The sequence below is a fragment of the Trachypithecus francoisi genome, unplaced genomic scaffold (genome assembly GCF_009764315.1).
Source record: "Trachypithecus francoisi isolate TF-2019V2 unplaced genomic scaffold, Tfra_2.0 Lachesis_group0, whole genome shotgun sequence".
NCBI lineage: Eukaryota > Metazoa > Chordata > Mammalia > Primates > Cercopithecidae > Trachypithecus > Trachypithecus francoisi.
This window is the reverse complement of record NW_022681453.1, coordinates 15,934,298-15,951,829: the sequence shown is the minus strand read 5'-3', so window position 1 is coordinate 15,951,829 and position 17,532 is coordinate 15,934,298. Positions and strand designations below refer to the sequence as shown.

Below are 17,532 nucleotides of genomic sequence, written 5' to 3'. Positions count from 1 at the left end.
AAAAACCCACAGCTGAATCTATTCTATATATTATCCCAACAGAGAATCTTCCAAGTAGGCATCTGAGACATCCTCAGCTCTGTAAATATCTACAATTATACTAAAATTATCTTCTACCATAATCACATAATGCCACAAGCATTTGTTTCCACTGAGAGAGAACACTCTTTGTGACCTATATGGGAATGCTCTTTGTGACTTTTCCTTTGAGAAGAAAGGATGGATTGAGGTAGGAGTCACTTAGTCTCGACGTCCGCCAGTGTAGAATGCAGTACAGAATAGTAGTTGAAGAATGTGCATAGGAAGCCTTCATCTGAGCTTCCCCACTTATCAGTAGATATTTATTAGAGGAAGATTACATGCCAGGTTCTACAGAAGCAAGGATTCATCAGTGGAGAAGACAGGCACAACTGACTTAAAGGAGGCTGGCTCTTGGTCCTCTAATCCAAGATCTGCTCTTCCCTGTTTTCCACAAGTCAGCAAATACAGCAATGTTACCATTTAGCTGCACTTTCCTAAGAAATATCAAAATTAAATTGCAACTGTTTCTAACCAGCTGAAGATAACAACCATGAACGTTTTGTAATCCAGGAGGCCAGACCCTTTATCAGCCTAACTGATGACCCTTGCCTAACTAATACATAGGATAATTTTTTTTTTTTTTTTGCGACGGAGTCTCACTCTGTTGCCAGGCTCGAGTGCAGTGGCACGATCTCGGCTCACTGCAACCTCTGCCTCCCGGGTTCAAGTGATTCTCCCGCCTTAGCCTCCCAAGTAGCTGGGACTACAGGTGCCCATCACTCCACCCAGCTAATTTCTGTATTTTTAGTAGAGATGGGGTTTCACCATGTTGGGCAGGATGGTCTCAATCTCTTGACCTCGTGATCCACCCACCTCACAGCCTCCCAAAGTGCTGGGATTACAGGCGTGAGTCACCGCGCCTGGCCCTTTTTTTTTTTTTTTTTGGAGACAGTTTCACTCTTGTCGCCCAGCCTGGAGTGCGACGGTGGGGTCTCCGCTCACTGCAACCTCCACCTCCTGGGTTCAAGCAATTCTCCTGCCTCATCCTCCTGAGTGGTTGGGATTACAGGCGCATGCCACCATAACCGGCTAGTTTTTGTATTTTTAGTAGAGAGGCGGTTTCACCATGTTGGCCAGACTGGTTTCGAACTCCTGATCTCAGGTGATCCCACCCTCCTCGGCCTCCCAAAGTGCTGGGATTACAAGTGTGAGCCACTGCGCTGGCCAGGAGAATTGTTTTAACCAAACATGTATAGACCCATGGATTCATTCCATCCTATGCAGAGTCCTGGTCTTTCACATTTAATTAGCACAAATGCCATAAAACTGCCTTCCTACTATTTAGTAGTCCTCTCTGTGAACTATTCAGTAAGGTTTCTTTACTATTCATTCCCTTGCCTGACAATTAAATAAACTCAAAATTTTTATTTATTCACTTGTATAAAGTTCCGATGGTCTTTATTACCTGAATTTGGATTGTAAGCTCTATTACTATTATTATTATCCTTAATAATAACAGACCCCATAATAAATATCACTTACTATGGGCCCAGCATTGTGCTTTGTGCTATGTAGGGCTTTACATAAAGACCAAATTTAATCCTTGTATTATCATTTCATAGATCGGGAAATTGAAGTTTAGAAGGATTAGTAACTTTGTGTCCACAGTCATAAAGTAAGAAAAGACAAGACAGGGTTCAGGATGCCAAAATATGTGTTCCTAAATACTTTCAATACACCACGAATAACTCTGAGCTGTTTAAAGGCCTATGTTCTATAAATAATGAGATCTTTGCTACTTTGACTAGGCCTTTGAAGAAAAGAAGCCAGTGAGAATTAAGCCCTCTGACACCGATGCAATACCTCTTGGGAAAGCCAACCAACTTTGGCCTTTGAACTACATCTAGGGGCCAGGAGTATTCCAGGCTTTGACTACTCTAGGCTTGCAAAGCTGCCATCCAGACATCCTGATGATCAGATTCCCAGACACCCAGCCCAACTGCTCCAACTCTCAGGACAGGAAGAGGGATGAGGATTACCTAAGCTACACTGTTCCAGAGGAGTCACTGAAACCAGGACCCCTATCCCTCCAGAAGAAATGAAGCCCTGGAGCCACAGAGTGCTGCCCTAGAATCAGGAATCGAAGAATGTGGTGGTGGGAGCGGGTGACTAAAGCCAAATGGGGCAGGGCGCCATGGCTCACGCCTGTAATCTTAACACTTGGGGAGGCCGAGGTGGGTGCATCACTTGAAGTCAGGAGTTCAAGACCAGCCTGGCAAACATGGTGAAATATCATCTCTATTAAAGATACAAAAATTAGCTGGACATGGCGGCAGGCGCCTGTAATCCCAGCTACTTGGGAGGTTGAGGCAGGAGAATCACTTGAACTCAGGAGGCGGAGGTCGCTGTGAGCCAGGATCGCACCATTGTACTCCAGCCTGGGTGACAGAACAAGACTCTGTCTCAAAAAAATTTAAAATAAATAAATAAATAAAAAAGCCAACTGGACCTCCATCCATCCAAAAGAAATTAAGCCCTGGAGCCACAGAGTTCTGTCCTAGAAGAAGGAACAGAAGAATGGAATGGGAATGGGTGACTAAAGCCAATTCTTCCTCTTATTTTATTTTATTTTAATTTTTTGAGACAGAGTCTCTGTTGCCCAGGCTGCAGTGCAATGGTGTGATCCTGGCTCACTGCAACCTCCGCTTCCCAGGTTCAAGCAATTCTCTTGCCTCAGCCTCCCAAGTAGCTGGGACTACAGGGGTGTGCCACCGTGCCCAGCTAACTTTTGTATTTATTTATTTATTTATTTTTATTTTTATTTTTTTTTGAGGCAGAGTCTCACTCTGTCGCCTGGACTGGAGTGCAGTGGCCAGGTCTCAGCTCACTGCAAGCTCCGCCTCCCGGGTTTAAGCCATTCTCCTGCCTCAGCCTCCCGAGTAGCTGGGACTACAGGCGCCCGCCACTTTGCCCGGCTAGTTTTTGTATTTTTAGTAGAGACGGGGTTTCACCGTGTTAGCCAGGATGGTCTCGATCTCCTGACCTCGTGATCCGCCCGTCTCGGCCTCCCAAAGTGCTGGGATTACAGGCTTGAGCCACCGCGCCCGGCCACTTTTGTATTTTTAATAATGATAGGGTTTCACCATGTTGTCCAGGCTGGTCTCGAACTCCTGAGCTCAGGCAATCCACACACCTCAGCCTCCCAAAGAGCAAGGATTACAGGTGTGAGCCACCGCACCTGGCCTTTTTATTTTTATTTATTTATTTATTTATTTTTGAGACGGAGTCTCGCTCTGTCACCTAGGCTGGAATGCAGTGGCGCGATCTCGACTCACTGCAACCTCTGCCTCCCGGGTTCAAGCGATTCTCCTGCCTCAGCCTCCTGAATAGCTGGGATTACAGGCACACGCCACCTCACCTGGCTAATTTTTGTAGTTTTAGTAGAGACAGGGTTTCACCATGTTGGTCATGCTGGTCTCGAACTCCCGACCTCATGATCCGCCCGCCTAGGCCTCCCAATGTGCAGGGATTACAAGCGTGAGCCACTGCACCTGGCCTCTTCCTTCTTTTTTCTACATTTCTAATAAACAAGACCCTTCAACTTAAAAAAAAGGAAGTCCATAATGTTCAGAGTAAAAGCCAAGCTGCTTAGAGGGCCCACTGGGTTCCACCTACTGCTTATTTGACACAGCCTGTTCTCCAGCCTTCATTTGCTCCATCTGAGCCACACTATCCTCCCATCCAGATGACTTACACTGGTTGGTTTCTATGTCTACGGCACCCTTCTCCCATACATATCACTGCTATATTCTAAGAATGCAGAACTAGACCCCGCGTTTAATAGTCAATACATACTTTTGAGTAAATGAGTGACAGGAGCCAAGTTAATTAAAAAAGGACTAGAGGGTTAGGCAGATGTTCTCAATACTGTCAGAACAAAAGCCTCTTTTTTTTTTTTTTTTTTTGAGACGGAGTCTCGCTCTGTCACCCAGGCTGGAGTGCTGTGGCCAGATCTCAGCTCACTGCAAGCTCCGCCTCCCGGGTTTAGGCCATTCTCCTGCCTCAGCCTCCCGAGTAGCTGGGACTACAGGCGCCCGCCACCTCGCCCGGCTAATTTTTTGTATTTTTAGTAGAGACGGGGTTTCACCGTGTTAGCCAGGATGGTCTCGATCTCCTGACCTCGTGATCCGCCCGTCTCGGCCTCCCAAAGTGCTGGGATTACAGGCTTGAGCCACCGCGCCCAGCCAAGCCTCCTTTTTATAACTTATGTTTCATAACATCTCACTTACTGTCCTGAAATAAAATTCATATTTAATTAAATGTACTCATATGCAGAATGTTTTGTGTTTTTTTTCTCTCCAAGATGGAGTCTTGCTCTGTCGCCCAGGCTGGAGTGCAGTGGTGGAATCTCGGCTCACTGCAACCTCCGCCTCCCGGGTTCAAGTGATTCTCCTGCCTCAGCCTCCTGCATAGCTGGGATTACAGGTGCACATCACCATGCCTGGCTGATTTTTTTTTTTTTCTATTTTTAGTAGAGGTGGGGTTACACCATGTTGGCCAGACTGGTCTCAAACTCCTGACCTCGTGATCCGCCGGCCTCAGCCTCCCAAAGTGCTGAGATTATAGGCATGAGCCACCATGCCTGGCCGCAGAATGTTTTAATAATGTAATGCCCTATCCAAAACATAAAAAAGAAAGGAACTGGGCGTGGCGACTCACGCCTGTAATCCCAACACTTTGGGAAGCTGAGGTAGGCAGATCATCTGAGGTCAGTAGTTTGAGACCAGCCTGACCAACATGGTGAAATCCTGTCTCCACTAAAAATACAAAAATTAGCTGGGCATGGCGGCACATGCCTGTAATCCCAGCTACTCAGGAGGCTGAGGCAGGAGAATCACATGAACTGGAGAGGCAGAAGTTGCCATGAGCCGAGATTGCACCACTGCACTCCAGCCTGGGGGACAAGAGCAAAGTTCAGTCTCAAAAAAAAAAAAAAAAGAAAGTAATTTACAACAAAAATATTCATTTCAATATGTAATCTCTTGACAGGGCTACATTATGAGACATACCAGAGCAATCAGGTGCTTACAGGACAAGACAAGTGCTTACACTGTGGACAAGACAGCTACAAATGCAGACACACATGGATGTGCCTTATTGATGACTATGTGTGTTCTAGTGGTGACAGACCTAAGTGTGCTATGCAAGCGGTTACTCAAACACCACAACCAGCACTGCCATGAGTGATGTGATTTTTTTTTCATATTGGTGAACACCTCTTGGTAAAGCTCAAAAACTATTGTCTCTTGATTTACAATCTACCATGCAAAAATTACTTTATGATACTATCTAACATAGATTTATATTCTAGATTCAGAACATTACAAACAGATCCATGGGCTACAGGGGGGAAAAAAAGGAGAGACAGAAGGAGTTGATATAAATTAAGAGAATTTTTTAGAAGATGGAATGTGTGGATCTCATCTGAATCCCGATTCAAATTTGCAAAAAAACTTGAGATGATCTAGGTGTTGGATGATACTGAAGCATTCCTGGTAACTTTGTGAGTTCTGATCATGACACTGTGGTTATATAAGAAAATACTGGGCCTGGCACAGTGGCTCATGCCTGTAATCCCAGCACTTTGGGAGGCTGAGGCAGGTGGATTATCTGAGGTCAGGAGTTCGAGACTAGCCTGGCTAACATGGTGAAACCCTGTTTTCTACTAAAAATGTTTCTACTAAAACACCCGTTTCTACTAAAAATACAAAAAATTAGCGGGGTGTGGTGGTGCGTGCCTGTAATCCCAGCTACTCGGGAGGCTGAGGCAGGAGAATTGCTTGAACCCGGAAGGTGGAGGTTGCAGTGAGCCAAGATCGCATCACTGCACTCCAGCCTGGGCAACAAGAGTGAAACTCCATCTCAAAAAAAATAAATAAATAAAATAAAATGTCCTTATTTATTGGAGTTGCACCGTGATATAACAGGAGTGGTATGTCATGATATTTGAGATTTGCTTTAAATAATTCAGCAATAAGAGAAAAAGTGATGTAGAGAGAAAGGGAAAGATGGATCAAGAACAAAAACAGTTTAACACCTGAAATGGATCCAATGCGATCCAAAGTTTCAGGGTCAAGATTAATTTGAATCAGATTATTTTAAGACAATGTTAACATATTCTTCAGAATCAACAAAATGTATGAGCATAAAGATAGAGAATAACAAGACCAGATGAAATGAGACCAGATCAGATTGGCAAATTGAAAGCTAACTTAAATGAATGAATCTGCACTGAAATAGAAATAAGCAAAACTAGGATTGAAATGAGGCCAATTCAAATGAGATTAAAGCAGTGCAAAATAGGTCTAAGCAGATGCAAGGAGAATAAATCACAACTATTTAATTCATAGCTATGCCAGATGAAGACAAACCTTGAGAAAGCTGCTGAGAGAAATGTGAGGAACTTTGAAAATCTGACTCTCATCAATAACTCAGGAATATCCAGAATGATTTTGTTATTTGCTAACCTAGTAATCAGTTTTAGTTTTTAAATAAGTGAATAAAAACATGATGTATGATATCCAGTAATCTATAAAACATCAAACTGATAGACTTATACCTTAAACCTTAAAGATTTCCAACTTCTAGGTCATAGAAGGCATCTCTTACTATTCTCCTTGTTCTCTGTACTCCAAACACCTTGGCCTCTTTGCTTTTCCTCCATATGCTCCTGCCTCCAAAGCCCTGGCACTGCTTTCCTCTTGTCTGGAGCAGTTTCCCACCTGACCCACATACCCAACCTCCTTACCTCCTTCAAGCCTTTGCTCAAATGTACTTCCTCATAGAGGCCTACCCTGATGACGCAATTTAAAAGTTCAGCCAGTTGCCCCCACACCCAGGCACTTCAGATCTCCCTTAATCTGCTCTACTTATATTTATATATATCTTATACATTTTTTAACTATGTAGCACTTATTATCCTTTGACATATATAATTACCTATATATGCTGCTTATTGTACATTGTCAGTCTACCTATACTAGAATGTAAGCTCCATGAGAGAAGAAATGCTTTATTATTCTATTCACTGATATGTTCTAAGAGATTAAAACATTGGCTGGCACACTGAATATGGTCAGTAAATACTTGAATGGAAAAATGAAGGAAGAGAACATGTCCTCACCCAACGAGACCAGATTCCTGAGATTTTCCAGCATCACTTCTTCGAATAGGTTCCTCTGCTCAAGGTTCAGCCTCTTCCACTCTGCCTCAGTGAAAAGCACAGCCACATCCTCGAAAGTCACTGGTCCCTAAATCAACCAATAAATTCATATTCATCAAGTCACAATTAAGATTCACAGGGAGAATAGAACTGGTGGTCTTGGAGAATCTAGCTACATAAGAAATGGATCTAGGCCAGGCGCAGTGGCTCACACCTGCAATCCCAGCACTTTGGGAGGCCGAGGTGGGAGGTTACCTTTCGGCCTCCCAAAGTGCCAGGATTACAGGCATCAGCCATGGCGCCCGGCCGAATTTTTGTATTTTTAGTAGAGATGGAATTTCACCATGTTGGCCAGGCTGGTCTCAAACTCCTGACCTCAAGCAATCCACCCACCTCGGCCTCCCAAAGCTAGGATTGTGGGCGTGAGCCACTGTGCCCGGCCAAAATTATATAGTTTCTAGAAGAAAATCTTTACAACTTGGAGATAAGCGAAGATTTCTTTGACAGCATACAGACAGCAAAAAACATAAAACAGAAAAGTTGACCAAATTTCATATTTAAAAAACCATTTTATAGTTTTAACAAATTTCATCAAAATTTTAAAACTCTTGCTCATCAAAAGATATTAAGAAAAGGAATAGGTAGGCTCTAGGTTAGAACAAAATATTCACGAAACAAATACATGACAGAAGACGAGCCAGGCACGGTGGCTCATGCCTGTAATCCCAGCACTTCAGGAGGCCGAGGCAGGCAGATCACCTGAAGTCAGGAGTTCGAGACCAGCCTGGCCAACATGATGAAACCACGTCTCTACTAAAAATACAAAAATTAGCCAGGCGTGGTGTCGCATGCCTGTAATCCCAGCTTCTCAGGAGGCTGAAGCAGGAAAATCGCTTGAACCCAGGAGACGGAGATTGCAGTGAACCAAGATCACATCACTGTACTCCAGCGTGGGCAACAGAGGGAGATTCTATCTCAAAAAAAAAGAAAAGTTGTTCTCAAAGAAGTAGAGAGTAGGCCAAGTGCAATGGCTCACACCTGTAATCCCAGCACTTTGAGAGTCCAAGGTGGGAGGACTGCTTGAATCCAGGAGTTCGAGACCAGCCTGGGCAACATAGTGAGACCTCATCTCTACTTAAGTAAAAAAAAAAAAAAAGAAAGAAAGAAAGTAAAGAGTAAAATAGTAGTTACCAGAGGATGGAGAGGGGAAGGGAGAGGAAAGCAGGAGAGAGATTGGTCAATAGGTGCAGAACTACATTATACAAAAGGAATAAGTTCTGGTGTTCTATTGTAAAATAGGAAGCTTAGCGTTAACAATAATAAATTGTATTTTTTTTGTTTTTTTGAGATGGAGTCTTGCTCTGTTGCCTGGGCTGGAGTGCAGTGGCTCGATCTCAGCTCACTGCAACCTCCACCTCCCAAACTCAAGTAATTCTCCTGCCTCAGCCTCCTGAGTAACTGGGATTACAGGCGCCCACCACCACACCCAGCTAATTTTTGTATTTTTAGTAGAGATGAGTTTTCCCCATGTTGGCCAGGCTGGTCTCGAACTACTGACCTCAGGTGATCTGCCCATCTCCGCCTCCCAAAGCGCTGGCATTACAGGTGTGAGCCACCATGCCCAGCCAGAACTGTATATTTCAAAATAGCTAGAAAAGAAGTTTTTGAATGTTCTCATCACAAAGAAATGATAAACGTTTAAGGTGATAGATACACTAATTACCCCAATTTGATCATTACACAATGTCTACATGTGTGAAAACATCACATTGTACCCCATTAAAAGGTACAAACATTATATGTCAATCATAAATTGTTTTAAATGTGCCAAAACTTTGAATAGACACATCAAAAAGGAAGCTATGTGAATGGCTAACAAATAGCTGTAGAAGTGCTGAACTCAACAAATGGTAAATTCAAAATCTGTGCATTTCACTGTAGGTAAATTTGACCTCAGAAAAAATCAGAAACAATATTGAATTCTACTTAATAATATGCATGCTGAAGTATTTAGAGGTGAAATGTATTGAGATCTGCAACTTACTCTGAAGTGCATGAAAACATAAGATGGGCCAGGCACAGTGGCTCATGCCTATAATCCTAGCACTTTGGGAGGCCGAGGTGGGCAGATCACCTGAGGTCAGGAGTTCAAGACCAGCCTGGCCAACACGGTGAAACCCTGTTTCTACTAAAAATACAGAAATTAGCCAGGTGTGGTGCCGCGTGCCTGTAATCCCAGCTACTCTGGATCCTGAAGCAGGAGAATTGCTTGAACTCAGGAGGTAGAGGTTGTAGTGAGCCGAGATTGTACCATTGCACTCCAGCCTGGGCAACAAGAGCGAAACTCCGCCTCAAAAAAAAAAAAGGTTGAGGAGGGAATACAGGAAAATAAAGGCAGTGGCTTCCCTGATAATGAAGTACTTTGCTCCCAAGTCACCCTCATCTGTATCAATCAAGCTTGGCCCCTAGGGCCTGGAAGCCGCCCCAGAGACCGGCACAAAACCTCCTGAGAAGAATGGTGTGGCTGCTATGTCTCCTATACTCTATCCCTTCATGAAGCTACGTGAATTTAATGCAGGCTTAAAGGACATTGTATACCATGAATTTGATTATCAATCCAAACCTAAGACCATTCTTTGTGGCTGTGCATTGTTTTAACAGCTACAGGCTAACATTTAGTCTTTCCCTGTACTATTTTACAGTTTTAGCTGTCTTCATCATAATTATTACCAGTGTCATTAATTTCCTGTCTCTATGCATCATTTCCCAAAGAATCTTGGATCTTTGAGAATAAGGACAGTGAATTTAACAACTCTATTTGGCTAGCTCCCACAATCTCATATAGTCCTCTGCCCAGAAACCAATAAATTAAATTACTGGTACAGAAAAGACCATAAGAGTTGGGGGACAGGGATATGCAACATCAGACAAGGGGGTAAACTCTATGGGGCTCTTCATCTAAAAACATAACCCCGGCCGGGCGCAGTGGCTCAAACCTGTAATCCCAGCACTTTGGGAGGCCGAGGCGGGCGGATCACAAGGTCAGGAGATCGAGACCATCCTGGCTAACACGGTGAAACCCCGTCTCTACTAAAAAATACAAAAAACTAGCTGGGCGAGGTGGCGGGCGCCTGTAGTCTCAGCTACTCGGGAGGCTGAGGCAGGAGAATGGCGTGAACCCGGGAGACGGAGCTTGCAGTGAGCTGAGATCTGGCCAGTGCACTCCAGCTTGGGTGACAGAGCGAGACTCCGTCTCAAAAAAAAAAAAACAAAAAAAACCCCATTTCCTAGAGTTGGAAAATGTGTTCTTTTATCATTGGGTAGTTTTCTAGGAGAAAAAAAAAACAGTCAAGAAGGCATCACAGAAATTAATGGTTTGAGATCAGAGAAATCTGGATTTAATTCCTGACTCTACCATTTGGCCATTCGCATGTCCCTGTGCATAAATCATGTAATCCCTCTAAGCCAGACGATCTCATCTCTCAAATGGGGACGTCACCACCCATCTCCTACAGCTGTTAATGATTTAAACACAAGACTGAAATATTTATGGATTAAATGGTATGATGCCTTGGACTTTCTTTAATCCAATGGGAATGGAGATGAAATAAAACTGGCCATGAGTTGATCATTGCTGAAGTGGGATGAGGATACAGAAGAGTTCATTAACTCTTTTTCCACTTTTGCATCTTTTTTTTTTTTTTTTTTGAGACAGAGTCTTGCTCTGCCGCCCAGGCTGGAGTGCAGTGGCCGACTCTCAGCTCACTGCAAGCTCTGCCTCCCGGGTTCACGCCATTCTCCTGCCTCAGCCTCCCGGGTAGCTGGGACTACAGGCGTCCGGCCACCTCGCCCGGCTAGTTTTTCATATTTTTTAGTATAGACGGGGTTTCACCGTGTTAGCCAGGATGGTTTCGATCTCCTGACCTCGTGATCTGCCCGTCTCGGCCTCCCAAAGTGCTGGGATTACAGGCTGGAGCCACCGCGCCTGGCCGCATCTTTGTTTTCTATAATAAAATGTGAAAAAGAGGTCCAATGTACAAGATAAGACTATTAGATACTATTAAAGTGTTATAATTATTTGTGCAAATGTTGACATAGGGAACTTTTAATAGTGCATTTTAGGATCTTAGTAACCCAAGGTTTTTGTAAAAAGTTACCATTACATTTTAGAATACTCTGAATTAACGTTAAACTTGGTCATGTTTTTGTATAAGTTCAAAAAACAGGAAGATTAAACACAAAAACCATTATAATATGCCTAGAACAATGGCTAACACAAGGCATAAACCACTTAAATGTTAATCACTTCCTCCCTTCCCAAGAAAGAGAGATGAGCCCATTCTCTGAGAAATGAGCCAGCATTTCAGAAAAGAGAAAGGTGGGTCCAGCTCACCAGATATCTAGGCTTCCTTTCCCAAGGCCGGGCAGAATCCTTGGCAGGCAGAGCTGGGGAAAGAAAGAAGCAGTCTTGAGAAGCCAGGCCTACCAGGCCCATCATGAGGATCCCCAAGAGCCCTCTGAGCCTTGACTGTGGTCACCTGAGCCTTCTCAGCCGACCCAGACCCCCAGCTCCTCGCACCTCCTGCCTTATGCTTAAGTCAACTTCTCTATGCTCTGCACCACTTCCCTATTACATTTTTAAAGAAACACTAATTTTAATCAAATGTAGTAAGGTAAACTGTAAGCACTCATCATTTTTCTACCCTAAAAATTAGCAAAACTGTTGAGACAAGGCATCATTTCCCCCATGTGTTATGTGACTCTAGGTAGACATTTTTTTTTTTTTTTTAATTTATGAAAATGGACCGAGCACAGTGGCACGCACCTATAATCCCAGAACTTTGGGAGGCCAAGGTAGGCAGACCACTTGAGGTCAGGAGTTTGAGACCAATCTAACCAACACGGCAAAGAAATCCCATCTCCATTAAAAATACAAAAATTAGCCAGGCATGGTAGTGCACACCTATGATCCCAGTTACTCGGGAAGCTGTGGCAGGAGAATCGCTTGAACCCAGGGGATGAAGGTTCCAGTGAGCAGAGATCACACCACTGTACTCCAGCCTGGGCAACAGCAAAACTCCATCTCAAAAATAGTTTATGAAAAAGATTGGCCGGGCGCGGTGGCTCAAGCCTGTAATCCCAGCACTTTGGGAGGCCGAGACGGGTGGATCACGAGGTCAGGAGATCGAGACCACCCTGGCTAACACGGTGAAACCCCGTCTCTACTAAAAACTACAAAAAACTAGCCGGGCGAGGTGGCGGTGCCTGTAGTCCCAGCTACCCGGGAGGCTGAGGCAGGAGAATGGCGTGAACCCGGGAGGCGGAGCTTGCAGTGAGCTGAGATCCCGCCACCGCACTCCAGCCTGGGCGACAGAGCGAGACTCCGTCTCAAAAAAAAAAAAAAAAAATGTGTCAGGCCGGTTTCAGTGGCTCACACCTGTAATCCCAACACTTTGTGAGGCTGAGGTGGGAGGATCACTTGAATCTAGAGCTTCAAGACCAGCCTGGGCGACAATGAGACCCACAACTCTAATAATAAAAATAATCATTGTGGAATTTATTGATTGATTGAGACAGGGTCTCACTGTTGCCCAGGCTGGAATGCAGTGGCCCAATCTGTGCTCACTACAACCTCCACCTCCTGGGCTCAAGTGATCCTCCCACCTCAACTTCCCTGGGATTACAGGCATGCACCACCACACCTGGCTAATTTTTGTATTTTTTGTAGAGACGGGGTTTCACCATGTTGGCCAGGCTGGTCTCGAACTCCTGACCTCAGGTGATCCACCCACCTCGGCCTCCCAAATGCTGGGCTTACAGGCGTGAGCCACCGTGCCCAGCCTTCCCTGCCATATCTTTGCTGAGGGGAAAGAAGAATGTTTTCCTGATCCTTGAATGTCACTGATTCTGAAAGTTCAGAAAAGGAACTGTGATGTGGTATTTCTAACCTGTGACCTGTGCCTTTGTAGAAGGGACAGAGTCTGGGGAAGGGAGTGCCTCTCAGGCGGAGGAGGGTCTTAGCAGCAGTCGGAAGCTTCCTCCTTGACACCCTTTATTCCAGTGTGAAAGACAGGAACATACTGATAAGGCATACGTGTTTACAAGATACATAGAAAATGGCCAGGCTCTGCATGGTGCCTCATGCCTGTAATTCCAGCACTTCGGGAGGCCAAGGCGGGCGGTAAGTAGTTCAAGACCAGCCTGGCCAACATGGTAAAACCCTATCTCTACTAAAAATGCAAAAATTAGTCAGGTGTGGTGGCGCACGCCTGTAAACACAGCTACTTAGGAGGCTGAGGCAGGAGGATCACTTGAACCCACGAGGAGGAGGTTGCAGTGGGCTGAGATTGCGCCACTGCACTCCAGCCTGGGCAACGAGAATGGGAAACTCCGTCTCAAAGAAAAAAAAAAGAAGCTTATAATTTGTCCCATCTATTTTTGAGCTCCCCAGAGAGTAATAGTACAGTTACTGTGGGGAATTAGGCTAAGGGTAGCCTTGTTCTTGGGTTTGCAAGAAAAAAAAGCCCTAAATGTGATAATGACATCACCCCTGCTGAAATCATCACCCCTGGAAAAACACTCTAAATAGTCCCCAACAACAACTCTGGCTTTTGTACTAAGCTGATGAGGATGTGTCAAGTGATTTAATAAAGACATATACACGATTTCTCCTCTTGCATGCCCTAGAAAACCATCATCCTGGCCCCATAATATGTGCCTACACTATGTATCTATCCAGAGCTGCACATCTTTGTGTAAATGGAGCAGCATTTTAAAATTAAAAAAAAAAATAAAATTATAGTCTTGTTTGATAACTGTCTTGGGTAATTTTCCAAGTTACTGTTTTCCTGACTAAAGTCAGGAGGAAAAAAAAAGCAATCTTACTCTTTCAAGTTCTAAAGTTTTAGAAGAAGAAAAACTGAGTACCATGATTTGGCCACTCCCAGTGGCTACATCTGAGCAAAGCACAAGGCAAGGAGGCAAATCCTTAGTGTTTTCAGCAAAAAAGAGCATCTAAGCCTCACCCTTCCAGAGGGATAGATGGTTCTGATCCCACTGAGCAGGTGGGAAAAAACTGAGGGACACAGAGTAACCTCACACAGCCGAACTAAGGGATCCTATCTCCTGAGTCCCGGCTCTGCCCTTACTCCTTAGGTGCCTCTCCCCAGCATAAGACCACTCACAGGCAAATCATTCAGGGAGGCAAAGAAGTCCCCCAAGAAGGGAACAGGTGCTGAATGACAGGCACACTCCAGGACCTCAGGAGCAGGTGCCTCCGCCCATGTTGGACACATCTGCAAAGCACGTAGGGAAGTCAAAGAACCTTTCTAGCTCTGTGACCACAAATCACCTTCTTTGCCACTCACGACAAGAGGGAAAAGTTATTCTCCTTCTAAAGTTCAACTTAGTGTTACTGTCTTTACTTTCTTTTCTTTTCTTTTTTTTTTTTTTGAGACAGACTTCTGCTCTTGGTGCCCAAGCGTACAGCGGCACGATCTCAGCTCACTGCAACCTCCACCTCCACCTCCACCTCCACCTCCTGGGTTGAATTCTCCTGCCTCAGCCTTCTGAGTTGCTGGGATTACAAGCGCACACCACCAAGCCCGGCTAATTTTTGTATTTTTAGTAGAGACAGAGTTTCACCATGTTGGCCAGGATCGTCTCGAACTCCTGACCTCAGGTGATCCACCCGCCTCATTCTCCCAAAGTGCTGTGATTACAAATGTGAGTCACTGCAACCCGGCCCACCGTCTTTACTTTATTTAGCTTTGCTATCCAATTGAACTGGTCTTGGCACAGCAGGCAGAGACAAAGCCCACTACCCTCAAAGAGTAGATGGAAGGAGGCACAAGGGCTCCCACACAGGACAAACAGCTACATGCTGGACGATGGCTTGGCAAACTACACACAGGCCAAATCCAGCCTGTCACCTGTTGTTATACCACACAAGGGCTAAGAATACTCTTTACTTAAGAAAAAAAAATTTTTTTAACATAAAGATGATGTCTCACTATGTTGCCCAGGCTAGTCTCAAACTTCTGGGCTCAAGTGATGCTAGCCTCAGCTTCCCAAAGTGCTGGGATTATAAGCGTGAGCCACCACGCTGGGCCAGTTTTTACATTTGTAAATGGCTGGAAAAAAAAATCAAAAAGAATATTTCATAATGAAAAGTATACATGAAATTCAATGTTCTTTTTTTTTTTTTATACAGAGCCTTATTCTGCTACCCAAGCTGGAGTGCAGTGACACGATCTCGGCTCATTGAAACCTCTGCCTCCAAGGTTCAAGCAATTCTTGCGCCTCAGCCTCAGAGTAGCTGCGATTACAGGTGTATGGCACCACGCCCAGCTAATTGGTTTTTTTTTTAAGTAGAGATGGGGTGTTGCCATGTTGACCAGGCTGGTCTTGAACTCCTGGGCTCAAGGGATCCATCCGCCTCGGCATCCCAAAGTGCTGGGATTACAGATGTGAGCCACTGCACTCAGCCAAAGTTCAAATTTCAATGTCCATAAAGAAAGTTTTATTGGAACACGGCAATGCTCATTCGTTTACCTATAGTCTTCGGCTGCTTTCACACACCAGCAGACCACTAGCCCTGTGGCCTACAAAGCCTGAAATATTTACCACCTGGCCTTTAAAAGAAAATATTTGCGAGACCAGGTGCAGTGGCTCACGCCTGTAATCCTAGCACTTTGGGAGACCGAGGCGGGAGGATCCCTTGAGCCCAGGAGTTGGGAGACCAGCCTGGGCAACATAGAGAGACACTGTTTATTAAAAAAAAACCAAACACAAAAAGTTTGCCCAGCCCTGTTCTAGACTGCTCCTGTTGGAAGTCATTTGGGGCCAGGCGCGGTAGCTCACACCTATAATCCCAACACTTTGGGAGGCCGAGGCGGGTGGATTATCTGGGGTCAGGAGTTTGAGACCAGCCTGGCCAACATGGTGAAACTCAGTCTCTACTAAAAATACAAAAAAAATAGCCAGGCGTGGTGGCGTGTGCCTATAATTCCAGCCATTTGGGAGGTTGAGGGAGAAGAATCGCTGGAACCTGGGGGAGAGAGGTTGCAGTGAGCGGAGATCGCCCACTGCACTCCAGCCTGGCCAACATGGTGAAACCCCGTCTCTACTAAAAATACAAAAATTAGCCAGGCGTGGTGGAGGGCGCCTGTGATCCCAGCTACTCGGGAGGCTGAGGCAGAGAACTGCTTGAACCCAGGAGACGGAGGTTGCAGTGAACAGAGATCGCGCCACTGCACTCCAACCTGGGCGACAGAACGAGACTCCGTCTCAAAATAAATGATATAATAATATAAAATGCTGTTCTTCAGTTGCACTCTGCACATCTCAAATACTCAACAACCATAAATGGCCAATGACTGCCGGAGTGTACAAGTGCAGGAGGCCCGGCGAAGAGTCGTGGAGTGAGCACCGTGGAGACTGTACGGGACACCTAGGGAGGAACCTGACCCTCCAGGGGAGTAAGAGCCGCTGTAGGGGTAGTCAGCGCCTCACACAGCTCGCACCCCTAGTGCAACTCTCGCGGATACGGCCGACGCCTGCGCGGCGCTTGCGGCTGGAGCACGGGGTGGGGGAGGCGGTCTCGCTGCCCGGACTCACCTTCAGCGGCCAAGCCCAGAAGCTGTTCCCGCGGGGCCCATATCTGCGCGCGCACGCACGGACCCAACGAAGTAGCAGCACTGTGTCTGAAACGGATTCGAACGCGCACCGCAGGCCACTGGGGGCGCCAGAAGAAAGAAACACAACTGGAGGAAGTGCGTCACCGCGCGGCGCGCAGCCTGCCGGGAAGTGTAGTTCTCGGGGGCGAAATGCGACTTGTGCAGGGCGAGAGAAAATGCTGAGGCGCACTTTGACCCTCTAGGTCCCTCTCGGGCGCAATATTTGGGGTTGTGTTTACCACAGGTACCCATAAGCAAAATATAGTGTTGTTTTCCATGGTTGTAAACATTATATAAATACACTTACAACGTAAGAACGCCTGTTACTAGCTCTTTTGCACAGTTCTATAATGACACGTGTTGACCTGTTCATTGTGTGTTCACTGCTGTGTGGTGTCTAATGTAGAAATGGACCAGGACGGGCCGGGCGCGGTGGCTCAAGCCTGTAATCCCAGCACTTTGGGAGGCCAAGGCGGGCAGATCAAGAGGGAGATCGAGACCATCCTGGCTAACATGGTGAAACCCTGTCTGTAGTAAAAAAGATACAAAAAATTAGCTGGGCGTGGTGGCAGGCGCCTGTAGTCCCAGCTACTTGGGAGGCTGAGGCAGGAG

General features: G+C 45.5%; 1 protein-coding gene across 11 annotated transcripts in view; it reads right to left on the bottom strand.

Annotated features, from left to right (window-relative positions):
- LOC117080711 (zinc finger protein 875-like) overlaps positions 1-17,325 on the bottom strand; it is a 42,215-nt gene extending 24,890 nt beyond the window's left edge. For 3 of the 11 annotated variants that reach the window (XR_004435924.1, XM_033205949.1, XM_033205958.1), the window contains exons 1-3: positions 16,862-17,302; positions 11,637-11,689; positions 7,205-7,331 (exon numbers count right to left, since the gene is read on the bottom strand). The gene's annotated coding sequence lies outside the window, so the exon portion shown is untranslated. Of the gene's footprint in view, positions 1-7,204; positions 7,332-11,636; positions 11,690-16,861 lie in introns of all 11 variants that reach the window. The other 8 variants (XR_004435943.1, XR_004435942.1, XR_004435941.1 and 5 more) reach the window with 7 other exon arrangements.
- Positions 17,326-17,532: the final 207 nt, after the last annotated feature.